General features: G+C 41.2%; 1 pseudogene; it reads left to right on the top strand.

Annotated features, from left to right (window-relative positions):
- The window catches only part of LOC114429922 (centrosomal protein of 55 kDa-like), a 14325-nt pseudogene extending 2801 nt beyond the window's left edge, over positions 1–11524 (top strand).
- The last annotated feature ends 3359 nt before the right edge of the window (positions 11525–14883 follow it).

Genomic DNA, 14883 nt, shown 5'->3' with positions numbered 1-14883 from the left:
ACACACAGACACACACACACTGACACACACACAGACACACACACTGACACACACACAGACACACACACACAGACACACACACAGACACACACAACACACACACACACAGACACAAACACACAGACACACACACTGACACACACACAAACACACAGACACACACACTGACACACACACAAACACACACACAGACACACACACACTGACACACACACAGACACAAACACACAGACACACACACACACTGACACACACAGACACACACACATTCTTGTAAACCTCCTTTTGAGAGGTCCAAAGGTTTTCTGCCAAGTTGTGGGGTCCCCCCTTTCCAGTGGCTCTACAGCTCTGTAAAAAATCAGGCAACACTAAAAAAAATTCCTGTTAAAAAAAGATCACTTCATATATAAAGAATTCAAAACTCTGTTTGTCCAAACCCGTTTTTCTGTCACTTATGGGGCCTGTTACCAACATTTAGTACTTGTAAGGTCCACACACATAAGTTCAGTTTGTGTATCTTGACAAGGATCAGAAGCCCTATAAATTAAGCTTTGTTGTAAACTGGACTTTATGAAACATGCTCCACCTCGGCAGCCATTCACCATCAATTGCAAAATGAGTAGACTGATCGGCCTAAGTTCCCAACATCTCAGAGCTCAATGACAGTGGAAAAAAGCCTAGCAGAGGCCTCAGTGCGTTGACCCAGGACCCATTCTGCTAATGATGATGTCTGATACTGTCTATATTAGGCACTCTCTCCATATATAACATATGGCATACAGTACTATGTGTCTTCATAAGTAAATATTTTGGGTATTTAAGTGCATTTGATCTTTATAGTATGCCTTTTTTATCCTTTTTCTTAATATTTTTGGTAAGCTTGACTCAGAAATACACAACAATTCCAACGTATCTGTACTGTAATGTACCATACAAATGGCAAACTCTATTCTATTCTAACAAGCACCAATTAATAAGCATTCATCCAAGTCTGGACCAAACAATACTTATACAAAACACTTAAATAACAATTAACTTCACAACATAGTTTGTCCTCAGTGGGCATGTATTTGAAAAACACAAATAAGATTTTACATTACAAAAAATAGACATGCCATCACAGACTGTGTTTACACTGTAGGACATTTGAACACTGTAACAACAACAAGCACATACTGACAAACACAAGAGGAACAAAGGACCAGTGGCCAGTGAAGCCTTGTTCTTTTCTTCTCATGGAAGTTATGCGATTTTTGATGAAGTATTTCACTGCTTTCAGTCACGGCTTCCCAGGGCTTCAGGTTCAGCAGCAATACAGTTTTCACAGTCTGTCTTACCTGGAACCTGGTTCCTCACGATACATGTTTTCAAATGCCTTTCAACTGCAGCACTTTCCTTTGGTGTCCAGCTTTTCTTGACTACACATCCTTTACCTATAGTTGGACACAAGAGAAGAAGAAAACATCAAGAACTTCCCTGGATGGATTACTTTCAGGAGGTGGACCACCCCTTAAACAGCTGTCCCAAGGGGCAGAGACAGTTTTTAATGTCCCTGAGCCATCTGAATTAAGCATGAGTCAATGGTACATGTTTTCTGTGTAAACATATCACTGATGTAATAAAATAAAAAATAACTACAGAAAGTCAAAATTCCTCGAGTATCGAGTATCCGCAGCGTTTTAATAGGTCCCTGTCAGTCATAGTTTGGAGAAGGATTCTCCTCTCCATTTAAGGAACTCTTAATATAATTAATTATAATAAATAGTGGGTAGTTTATCACTGCTCTAAGCTCACCTCTCTTCCTCTGACTGAGGCACATTCTAGCAGGGATGGCACCGTGCTCTCATCTTCTGACCCCTGTGCATGTGGAACACTGGGCCTGCATGCAGCAAAGGTTTACTGAAGCAGCATATGTGATAGCAAGCAATTCACAATAATCAAAGATTTCTTTTAATATATGGCATGTGTGTCTTTTAAAGATGATTGAAAAACAATAATCAGTACCTTCTTGCAGCGATGTCATGTTGTCCTCAGCTTCCAACTCATGGTCCTCACTGGCATCTGGGTGCATAAAACAGTCATTACAAATACATTTGGAGTGCCACAGGAATGAGTATTTAGACTTGCTATGTAGAAAGGAATAAAATATTCTATTAAAGCCATAACCAAATATTATACTTAAATGTGTCTAGAACAGTCGACAAAGTTTTTGTAGCACAATGTGCAGTCCATGGTAACTTTCTCCATTTTGCCATTAGGGCTTCCTGTAGCGTGCTAAATAAAAATTCAATGTGAACACAGGCTATAAGGGCCGCATGAACTGGTAGGATTGCATTATAAAACCATGCAAATACTACTCAGACCTTTCTATTCAAAAAAGATGCAACATGTAATAAGTAGGACTTCTTGCAATCAGTAGGCCAAGCAAAATCCACAGGCAGTCCAGTATTTAGATCAAATGAATAATTCATAACCAGTTAAAAAACCTCACCCATATCTTCTGCGTCCTCTTGTGAACACCTCTCCATGTCAGCAGTCTCTAAAATGGTAATGATAGAGATCAATCAAGAGTTCACATATCAAACTATAGTACAGTAGGTATACCATTTACATCAAGGTGAATTTCATCCAGACTCTTTCCTTCGTATTCTCCCAGCCACACACACAGCAACACACACACAGACGCACACACACACACACTGCCACACACACACTAACACACACACAGGCTGTTCCATTGCAAGAAGAACTTTACTTATTTTTGCTAGTTGGAGGGTGCCCTCTGGAAGCCGGTAGTGTTTTCTGTGGACTTTGATGTTATGCCCAAGAAAGTCAGCCAACTGGTCAGGTTCTTCTGCTGTAAGGGCCAAGTTCACATCATCATGCGTTTCTGACATGTCCTTGGACAAGTACACAGACAAAGGCATTCTGGATAGCTCACCCGCTCTCCGGCGATTGAAGAGGATAACTTGTGCTAGGGTCACTTTAGCAAGGTCTTTCCAGTTTGAGGGTGAAGGCTCCTCGGTGAGGGTATTCAAGTGTTGCTGCTGTTTCTCTGATAAAAAGAAATGGAGATTCTGGACATCCTGGGTGAATGGGAGGAGTTGAGGAGAATTCCACTTGGTTTGGTCAAGTTGAGTTAGTGCTTGACTTGCAATGTCAAATTTCCAACTTTCTTGGTATAGCTGTGCAAATTCATCAGCATCTTGGACAGCTTGTTTGTCTTTTGTCTTCAATCCTTCCGACTTTATAAACATGGCCAAAGAATGCAAGCTGTGTCCAACTGTGCAAGCAAGAGATGGACGGTGAAATTTGCCAGTTTTATCATTGAACCCAGCCAGGGATCGTGCAGCAGAGACAACATGACTGTACTGTTCAGGTTTTATGAGGTCTTTGACAGTCTTCACAGGTGCAACCTTTTTTGCTTCCAGTAGCAGTCTGCCAAGTTCTCTCAACTTTTGTTGAATCTGCTGGTGTTGGCTAGTTACCCTCTCATTCTTGGTAAAGAGTCTGCACCCATACTCCAGAATGCATGGGTCTTCCTTTATTGCAACTGCAATATTGTCTTGACTCATGTCACTTAAGAACTTCCAGTATGCTTCACCAAGTCCAAGTGGAGCAGGTTCAGCAAAAGCACACAATGCCTGGACTCTAGTTTTACCTTGTGATGATTTACCCTGAGGCTTGAATTTGCAGACCTGAAAATGTCGCCACATCACTCTTTTGTGAACAATCCATAGCAGTACACACAATGTGTAAATTCTTGTCCTTTCATCTTTTCCTTTGGTTGTTTCCATGGGATCATTTTTCCTCTGTGGGATTCCAAAACTTCAATGTTATGCTCAAAGTTGCCTTTATTTCGGATATAATCTAATTGGAGTCGCCTTTCTTTTGAGTTTTTTGGCAAACTTAAAGCTTTGGCAACTTCCACCTTTTCATGGTGTTTACGAATTAAATGTCTTGACATTTTTTTAACCTGTTGTCCACAGTAGAAGCAGTGATGTTTCTTGTTATAACTTCTGGAACCATCTTCGTTTTTCAAAGCTGGATTAACGTACACATGGCTCTTCTACCATTTCATCTTCATTAGCATCTGCTGTAACAATAGGAAATCTTTGTGTGGAATCAGGTTCTGTTTCAAATCTTCGGTACTGCCTAGACTCACACTGGGGCTGACTGAAAGACTTTGTTCTCATCCGACTTGTAGAATCAACTTTGTCCTTTTCTTATTTTCCATGGACAACTCCATGCTGCCGTCAGTGCTTTCCTCCCTGAAATTTGGAATATACTTCACTACCTTCGCTTGTATTGTCTGATTCTACAAGAGACTTTTGAAAAAAGAAAACTCAAGTTAATAACTGAGCCTCCACTTAGCTTGTCATGTATGACAACCTATCTACATTTCAGTTATATGCTGCAATATCAGAATTTCTTAAAACCCCCTAAAAGGAATAAATCTGAACAGTACAGTAAAGTCAATATAGAGCCTAACATGTATCATTCACAAAATACCAGGCCTATGCTTTTTACAAACTACAGAACAAAGAGAAAGATTGTAAAAGCATGTGTGTTCTGTTGGTTCGCTTTAATTATAAAATGAAGGGGGAAAGAAAAGGCCTACCGGGTGCCAACAACTTCTCTTTGGCCTTTGTGAAGCAATTTCAGACTTTGATGTGGAAGGGTGAGCATCGTCATCATCACTTGAATCACAGAGAGCATCGGAGCGTGGCATTTCATCCATCTGCAAAACAAGACATTTGTAATCATTTCATTCTTAATGTAAGAAAAAATTTTACATTGGGAAAAGTGAGAAATGGCCATTAACACATACCAGAATACTTTTTGTCCTCTAAGCTTTGGACAGCTTCATTGTATGAGTGCAGACTGAATCTATCCTTTATTGAATCATCATCAGTTTCAAGCACAACACTCTCATCTAAGTCATACACAGATTTAGCAACATCTGACACTGCATCTTTCTGCAAAACACAGACAACTTCATTACAGTGTGAAGTCAAAGGGTGGTCTGTGCCACAGCCTTCATCTGTATCCTCACTATCAGAGTACTCCACAAGGGAAAACTTGGAAACTGTAACCTAAATATGAATAAAAAAGAATAAACCTTAAAAATGAACGTAGAAAAAGGTAAGTGATAAGACAACTGTTCTCCAAACAGCTAATTAATGCATGGTCTATGGCTCGTGTGGAAGCAACTTTTCATATGAGAAGAGTTATGAGCAAGTCCCTTAACAGTATCAGAGATGCAATGGATCACATACTAAATACCCTGTAGATATTAGATGCGATACTCGGGAGTTGAGCTTAACATAATCTGAGATTTGATACAACCATGCATTTAGGAGTAAGAATACTTGGACTATCGTAAAAAAGACCTCCATAAGAAAATCAAAAGTACAAGTTCTTGGTGTTAAAGTGGCCCTACAAAGCTAGAAAGATCAAAATTGTGTGTGACGTGAGAGAGGCCCCACAAGTTGAGAGCATCCCAAATCATGAAGAGGTCAGGAGGACCCCACATGGGCCAAAATAGAAAAGCAGTGTGTGAGCCTGCGATTTCTCAGAGCAAATAAAAGACATTGCAATGGACTACAGTATAAACACAGCATTAGACATACAACAGACTGGGAAGTGGTGAATTATGCTTATTATAATTTACAGTTTGACACTGTCAGGTTTTTCAGTTGAAGTAAAATAACTTCTAGTTACATCCATACGGGAGAAAAATGGAAAACAAGGAGTGTGTGATGTTGTGATGCTGATGTGAAAATCACTTCGAGATGCACCCAGGGCCCCATAAGGGCCAAAATAGAAACAGAGTGTGTGAGTCTGAAACCTTTACCAGGAAAAGCAACACAAACACCTTCCCATCTAAACAAAGATACCAGACAGTACACAGCCACAGCCATGAAAGAAAGAATCTGCATCACCTGTGTGCTGACCCCTTTAAACACCACACAGATAGATGTTTAATCTAACTCACTCACCTTTTCACGCCAAGGCCACTTGGAATCACCAGAGCTGAAATCAGTTTCAGTTCCAATTTCTATGGCCTGAACAGCAAAGAGGCACAAATGTGGCCTGTCCTTTACTATCATCTTTTTATTACACAGTTTGGTGATTTGTGGTTGTCACTAATCTTCCCAGGGATCCATCTTCTTTGGATGCATCAATACTAAAAGCCAGAGAAATAAAGTGAACCTTTGAAATCGTGTAATACTGAATCATCAAATGTACACACTTACAATGTAAAAACATTAAATAGCACATAACACAGAGGTCAACTTAAACTGTAGGATAACACTACACAGATAAATCTCTTCTCATGTCTCAAACATGTCAACACTGCTTCATTTGCTCATCCATCAGTTATTTACAATATTTGACTCATGAGTTAATAAGAATTGCATGAATCTCTACACAACATGTGATGTGCTTACCACCAGCAGTGATTCTGCCATTCAAATTCATACAGAAATGTACTCTCTTTCTCTGAGTAGTGTCTGGACTGGCATTCTTCCACTGATATGAGTTCACCCCTGTACTCCAGTACAAAAGCCCCTGGTTCAATGGTCTGGGCTGCAAACACTCCTCTTCCTATAGAGGCATTTTAATAGAAATCCTGAGCCAACCCTTAATTATAGACCATATAATCATACTAAAATAACAACTCCATACCTTTATTACTGTCAATAAATGTTTGTATGCATGACTTGTCACTGGAAGACTGAATGTACACCTTTGCTTCTTCAGCAGGCTGAATCCTTTCCTTCCTTTGGATCATTATGGCTCATATCATTACATAGGTAACCATAGTACCAATGAAAACAGCTGTGCCCTCTCTGAGACAGAGGTTTATATTGATATTAAACCAATTTAATTCAACCTGAATGAATCTACAATATTATTAAAGAGAAACATCAGATCCACACCATAGGTACAAGGTAGTCAAATGATGCTTCTCCATCTGTAACACTGGACTGGTACCCACTGTCAGAACACTGATGTGGCACTAAGTGAGCCAGCAGGTTAAACACTGTTTACTCACATTTGTGCTCATACAAAGTCAGGAGTTCACAGCATGTGCACCAGAAAAACATCCCTAGCAAACTAAATTACATACATCAATAAATGCCATTCATAGACTCAGAATACAGACTGCTTTGATTGAACTGTTCCTGATTAATGTGCTCTGCTGTGCATATATGGCAGAGCAGCAGTAGCTAGCGGAGGAAGCTAACGGAAGTAGCTAGCGACTTTTAGCCCACAGTAAAGGCTAGCGATTTGTAGCCGACAGTAAAATGCATTGATAGATACCAGACAGTAGACGTTATTTTGAAGAAGTAGCTGACATAGGAGCTATAAATCTATGTAATTGCACTTCAGCTGCAGGCAATGCAGTAGTATCTAGTGGAAGAAGCTAGCATGTGGAGCTAGCGAGTTTTAGCCGACAGCAGAAGCTACCAATTTGTAGTAAAAGTTACTGATAAGTACCTCACAACAGAAGTTAGTAGCGAGAAGTAGCTGATATATGAGTGCAGTTCAGCTGCAGGCAGAGTCCAGAGAAAGACGTAAAATCACAGAAAGAGTCAAATAAAGCAAACCTACCTGTCGCTGTTGACATTAACGCTGATATCACTCCGCTGGTACCAAGCGGAAGAAGAAAATAGGCCCATGGCTCGAACTGGCAATGCCAGAAGTGAAGTAGCCTATCAAATGTCCTCCTTCAGTAGGCTGCGTGTCTCATTGGTTCAAATGACACACACTTCCGGAAGTGTGTGTGTGGGGTCAGTTCTGGGCCACAACACACACACACACACACACACACTGACACACACACTGACACACACACTAACACACACACACACACACACACTGACACACACACTGACACACACACACACTGACACACACACTAACACACACACACTAACACACACACTAACACACACACAAACACACACACACAAATAAACACTGACACACACACACACACACACTAACACACACACACAACACACACACACTAACACACACACAAACACACACACACTAACACACACACAAACACACACACACTAACACACACACACACACACACACACTAACACACACACACACACTAACACACACACTGTTCTACAGTCTGAGTGAAAACATGCTCTAGTGTGGGTTCATTCCACAGACACATTTTTAACTTTAATAATCACTGATGTGACTTTTCTGAACTCATTTGTCCTGTTTAATGTTAATGCTGACATGCTGCTCTGTGACCTGAAGATAAGAACATGTGAAGGACAAAGCTACTTTAAACGTTTGCTTCATTATTATTTTGAAGCAGTTTGTGCCTCTGGTATCAATACATATTTCAAACATGGCTGCTTGGTGCCTGATCACTACTTTAACCTAATGAAGGGGTTAACTTGACTGATGATCTGTCATCAATGAATGGTCAAACTAATGGTTATCGGCTAAATGCCACAATTAATCGTGATTCATTTTTTTGTCAATATAGATCGAAGCAGCCATGGCCTTTAAAGGCTTTTTCAGCAAGTTGGGCTTCAAATCTAGCAGCTCTTCCTCTAAACTCAGGAAGAGCCACCTGAAGAAGAAGCTTGATGAACTGCTGGAGGTAAAGTCTTTGTCTCTGGGTTCATTTGCATGTCAGCTTCTGGGCTGTTTTTGTTTGAATTTTAATGTGCGGTGTCGGTTATTTCAGGTCAGTCTTAACCTTGAGGCGCTGCGAGAGAGGGACAAGCAGCAGTTGCTGGTTCAAGAGCAGGAACTGGAAAGTCTGCGACAGCAGCTGTCAGCCAAAGGAGAGGTATGTGCACACATGACAGCTCTCTGCACTAACATAAGGTTACAAAAATCACATATATATTCAAGTGTATCCATCAGAAAATGCTCAGTACACACATCCAGTGTTTGGACGCCCTGAGGCAGCACTTGTCTTCTCAGAAACAAATGTTGACACAAACACAATTCAGATTTTAAATATTTTTGTTTCTCCTTTCAGAATGGACAAGAACCTCCTGGAGACTCTGCATCAGTGCAAGAGCAGTTGAGAGATGTAAGCCTAATAATTTGATTGATTGTTTATTTAAATAAGTGAAAAAAACCTGGACTCAGTTTGTCTTTATTGGCGTGTGTGTCTCACCACCAGGCTCTGGAGAAGAACCTGCAGCGGCTGGTGTATGACCAGCAGAGAGAGGTCTACATCCAGTCCGTCCTTGCCTACGCAGCGGAGCTGGCACAGCAGTTGGCCCAAGCAAAGCGGCAACAACCCAAGCAAGGGGCCACTTCAGAGGGTGATACTGCTCTCATATAATTTTCTACAATAATAAAGTACATGGAAAGCTTCTAGGAAAGTGTAGTTAACAAGTACTTAATTTTGTTGGCCATGTAATAGGCTATGAAATATAGTTAGAAAGATTTAGGCATGTAAGTCCTACATACTGGTTGTGCTGTAAAGCTCCTGCATAATATATGTTGGTCAATTGCTTACTAACATTTCTTTTTTTAGCTACTGCAGGTCCAGAAAAGGAACCTCAGCTCAGCTTAGGGGTGCAGAGAGACCTCGAGGGCCAAAACGCTGAGGTTACTAGAACCCAGCAGGAGCTCAGTGCACAGAGGAACCAGGTAAATGCTGCATTATTTCATGTAATTATGAAAGTGAAGTTCTGTTGCCCTTGAATCCATGAATGCATATATTGGCCTCTTCTGCAGCTTTGGTGAGAAAATGTTTACATCTTCACAGATTTAGGGACATTGCCTCTGTTAAAAGATTTTGACCCTGAATCAGAATAGAGCAGCTGCAGCTAGAGCACTGAACATGCATATTCTGTGGATTCAGTCATCTTTATAACTGACCTGTAGAAGTCTTTTTCAGAACTGAGCTGACAACAAAGAAAACATCATTCTGCAAATTGTGTTTTTTTCGCTCTGCAGACCGTGAAGGCTCAGGCTGAGCTGCAGTCTCAGAAGGAGCAGGTCACCAGGCTCCAGGTGGAGCTGTGCAACAGAGGAAGTACGAGGACAAGTGCAGCGAGTTGTCATCCTTCCTGAGGAAGTATGAAGAGAAGAGCAAAGAGCTGGAGGAAGCCAAAATGCAGCTCCAGGCAGAGAGACTTGGCAACAGGTAAAGCTGCTGGCTCTGGTTGACGTCGGATCAATAAGGTTTCACGCTGAGCTGCTAACATGTCATCAATCGGCAATTTTACCTCCTCTCATTAATACTAATGCCAAAAACTAATGTTGTACTGACCTTTGAATTAACACTCCCTCTGGGATTAATACAGTATCTAAAATAAAAAAAAAAAAAAAAAAAAAACAAACAATGTGTCCAGGCATGCAGCAGAACTGGAGAGTATGGACATCAGACTGGAGGAAGAGAGGAAGAGGTCTGCTGAACTTCTGCTGCAGGTGAGCATGAATTCACTGTTTACCTCCACTAACTAAAGTTAATAAGATTAAGAACCCGTTATTTGTCCCACAATGGGGAAATTGCATTGTTGCAACAGCGCAGATAGGGTAAATAAAAGTACCTACAAAGACACAATACAGATAGATGGATACAGTTAAAGAATGAGAGGAACATATTGCACAGGTGGGTGGAGGTAGGAGTGGTTTGTAGATTAAACCAAAGTCTGCTCAGACTGAATAAAAATACAAATACAGCACTGTAAATGTCAAACAAAATCATCCTTCACTAAATAAAATGAGGATGTCTGCATTTTAGATACAATCTAGTTCCATGTTCTAATATACAGCAGCATTGTAGGCACTATACAAAATTTGCCCTAATATCTGGCCTTCAACAGGTAAATATGCTGCAGAAGTCTCTTCTGAACCGAAATGGAGACGAGAGGAGAATCGCTGCCCTGGAACAACAGGTAACACTCTCTTAATTATAGCACACACCTACAAAAAGACCTGTCAAATAGAAGAAGAGGAGAGGGCAGCATTCTCTTAAACGTACGCCTGTTCATACTTGTGGTTCTGCCTCTTAAGATCCAGATTTCTGCCAAGGACTTTGCAAATGAAAAAAATGATCGTCAGAGCATTCAGCACCAGCTACATAAAGTGCTGAAGGAGCTTCACAAGACCCAAGATCAGATTTCTAATCTGGAGTCTGCTGTAAGTGTTATGTGATCTATAGTATCATCAATATGAAGTCAAACCCTCATGACTCTCATGCCATTTTCTTTGCTTTCTAACAGTAGAGTAGTAGAGTATTCCACTGTCCTCTTGGAATGTGCATATTATGTTGCTCTACAAGTGCATTTGTTTTTTCCTATTTCAGATGCAGCCTAATGCTCGCTCTTCAGAGCCCAGCTCGTACAATAATTTTGAGCGCCTTACTACTGACCCTGGCCCCACATCGCCATGGAAATACGTCAACCTCCTGGAGACGACTTTCTTGGAGTGCCCATATTGTCAGGCCCAGTATCCCGCCAGCCGTCACAGGGAGCTTCTGGATCACATTGACGACTGTTATGATAAGTGAAAGCATGTCGTTTTCTCACCGGGCGCCTCAGTGCAGATCAGCACCGCCACCATCACAAACATTTCTTCTATATGTAGCTGTCAGAGTGACTTTATTGAACTTAATTGATAAATGTTAAAAATAAAATTCATATATTTATTAAAAAGCTATTTTCGTTTGTTTTCATTGCACTATAATGTGTTAAAAATAAGAGTCCAAGAGGATCTACCGGTATTTAATTTCCAAACGGACCAACGTTCATTGATAGACAGATTGTTATTACCGATGCACTGAGAATGACACGTGGAAGAAACGGACCGCCTTAAAACTGATATTTGAAGAAGATGAAGAAATGCTGAGGAATTCTTCACTGTGTTTAGTCAAGACTGTTTTAGAAGATTGGTTGACCTCCCCCAGAGCTACGAGGCCAATGAGGTTCGTAAGTTAGAGGAAAATTCATAATACGTTTGTCACTGTTTGAAGCTACTTAGCATTTGAAGGACAGTAATGTGAGGCAGGAGAGCTGCAGTGACTGACTCTGCTGTGTACTACTGTGCTCTGCAGCCCACAGTGACAGGAAACAGCTCAACTCTGTACAAAAACCTGTGGAGCAAAGACAACACAATACTCCACAGCGTCCACTAGAGGGACTCACACACTGTCACAGCTCCAGCTGCTTCCTCCTTTGTTCAGTGTGTCCTTCACCTTCTCTCCTCTGTTATCTGCAGTCAACTAAAGACAGACAGTTTTAACAAAGTGTGCATTCAAGAAATGAGTTTTAGATACATTCTAGGATCAGTATTTTGAGCAGTAAAACCAACATCATGTCACCAAAACATCCATCCAGAACTTTGAGTCAGAGCTGATCTACACAAAGTGACCTTGCGTTTCAGTGCAGCCACAGTTGGTCACATCTTTCTTTAAAATCTGATCGGCCTCTGTGGGACTGGACCAGTCTGGTTTCTCTTATATCTGAATCTGAGGGTGTTTTCACACTTGGTCCCCTTCAGCCCTCTAAACAAACAGATCCATGACTCAGCATTTTTTCCACATACGTGAATACTCCAACTGTACCCAGGCCCCTTTAAAACAAACCTAAACTACCCAGAATTCAGTGCACTGGGGGTCTGAGAGCTCTAGAGGACCTGGTGTGAACAGAAGGAGGACTGAGGCCCCAACTACCTTGAACTGGACCAGAAGCTGGTCCTCTTTCAATAAACTCACAGTGTGAACACAAAAAGAACTGAGACCTGTTTCTGTTGGTCCACTTAAAGAGGATTGAGTTCAGTTCTTTGAAAAGGTACCAGCTGTGAAAAGACAAAAGACACGTCTTTGAGGCCTCAGGAGTCAGAGTTCACCTGAGGAATCCCACAGGGACCTTTAGTGGGTCCATTTCTCTGTAGACACGTCTCCTGGGGTTCATACTCACACACACATTTCATGGTATGCTGATGATGCACAAATGTACACACCTGAAGAACAAACGTCTTGCATTGGGACACATCTATTGTTGATTCAGAGTAAAAGTATGAAGGGTGTGGATGTGGATTCTCCATCACTGGCTACAAAGACAGGAGCAGAGGTCACCTGGGCCACATGGCATTCCAGGATGGCTCCTCAAAGCACTGACCAGCTCTCAGAGGTCCTCACTGACATCTTCACCCCTCCCTGCTACAGAAGCTGCTCTGCTGCAGACCACAGGTCTCTAACAAGTGCTGAAGACAGTAGAGCACATCACTGGCTCTCACCTGCCTTCCCTGCAAACCACCTTCATTACTCATCACTCAGGAAAACACAGAAAACCCTCAGAGACCCCACACACCTCAGCTACACACTCTTTTCACTGCAGGATCTACCAAAGCATCCGCACATGGACTAGACCCAGAAACAGCTTCTTGTCCTCAGCCATCAGACTCTTGAACCAGCAGATCCACCACACGCATCTCCCCGTCAGAGGAACACAGAAGCTCACAGAGGACAGGTCCTCCTTCAGTCTGAGCTCCCTGGATGATGATGCTGCAGCATCACTGTCATCTCTACAGCTTCCATCAGCCTGAATGGAAACAGAGCACAGCAAAAGGCCGAGCTACACAGCTGAATATGAAAGTGTAACGCACTATGGGGCCATAGATGTAATAAAGCAACAAAAGTAGCTTCGGCTATGGAGGCTGAGTGTGTGAATAAGACACCAAAGAAAATAATAGAGCTCAAATAAATATATTATTGTCATGTAATAAGCAGATATGCAATAGGACAGTAACAGCAAGTTATGAATGATAATAAATGTATTTATTACTATGTAATATATATAAACAGGTATTCAGTAATAATATGCACAATAAACAATCCAAACTGTGATGACAGAAGGTCACTCTGCAGTTCTGTCCATATTTCAGTTCATTCAGGAAACAATAGTTCATTCAATGTTCCAAAAAAAGGTTTGAGTTCAAGAAAAAAAAATGGGGAAAACTCAAATAGGTCCGTAGTAGGAGGCCAAAAAAAGGTTTTTATAATCCTACAGCGTCACAGGGTGATCGGGCAGCTCGCCATGTTGAACTGGATTTCAAGCTAAAGGAAAAAACCTGACCTAAACAAGGTCAAACACACACATTAAAATTCAGTATGAATGAAATGATCTTCCATCAAGAAAGTAAATAAATACATCCATACATAACGATGCATAATGATGAATAAATAATACCATCAATGCTATTGGTCATACAGCATATAACGCTCAGGTTATTTAATGATAACATTTATAAATCAATCATTCAACTTTCAAGCTTTGGGTAAAGGTGAAGCTAATGATGCACTTTATAATAAATCAAATTAAATCAGCAATAAGCTAATCACAGGTTCATAACATTTAAATGTTTAGGTAAACAAACAATTTGTTTGTGCATGTCGATGGGTCAGTTCAGAAGCACCATAGGCCGGTTTGGCTTTAACCACAAAAGCAACAAAAACTATACAAAACGAACAAAACAACCAATAATAAAGAATTCAGTCGATACTCTAACACTATGCCTAACATTCGGCCATAAAAGTAACACAAATAGCACGGTCTATTAAAATAAAGACCGGTATTAACAACGTTAGCTTAGCCATTAGCCTAGCGGTTAGCCTATAGGCTTTGTGAATGACCGCGGCACCGCATTCGATAATAAACCAAAGTTCGCAGGGTCAATAAATGACTCGCCGCTGAGTGGATATTTACGGAGATGATTTCGATTCAATCGGCGCGGTTCGTTTGGGTCATGAAGCAGTTTAATCGTTACTTTTGCCAGAATGCTAACCGGAGCACGCCAAGCACAGGGACGGCAGCGGCCATGGAGCGAGAGGAAACGCGGGGTTGTGCCCCGGAAGTTAAAGGGACACAC

This window comes from Parambassis ranga, unplaced genomic scaffold (assembly GCF_900634625.1).
Source record: "Parambassis ranga unplaced genomic scaffold, fParRan2.1 scaffold_21_arrow_ctg1, whole genome shotgun sequence".
In the NCBI taxonomy this organism is placed as follows: domain Eukaryota; kingdom Metazoa; phylum Chordata; class Actinopteri; family Ambassidae; genus Parambassis; species Parambassis ranga.
The sequence above is the reverse complement of the archived record's forward strand: the minus strand, read 5'-3'. Positions and strand labels throughout refer to the sequence as shown.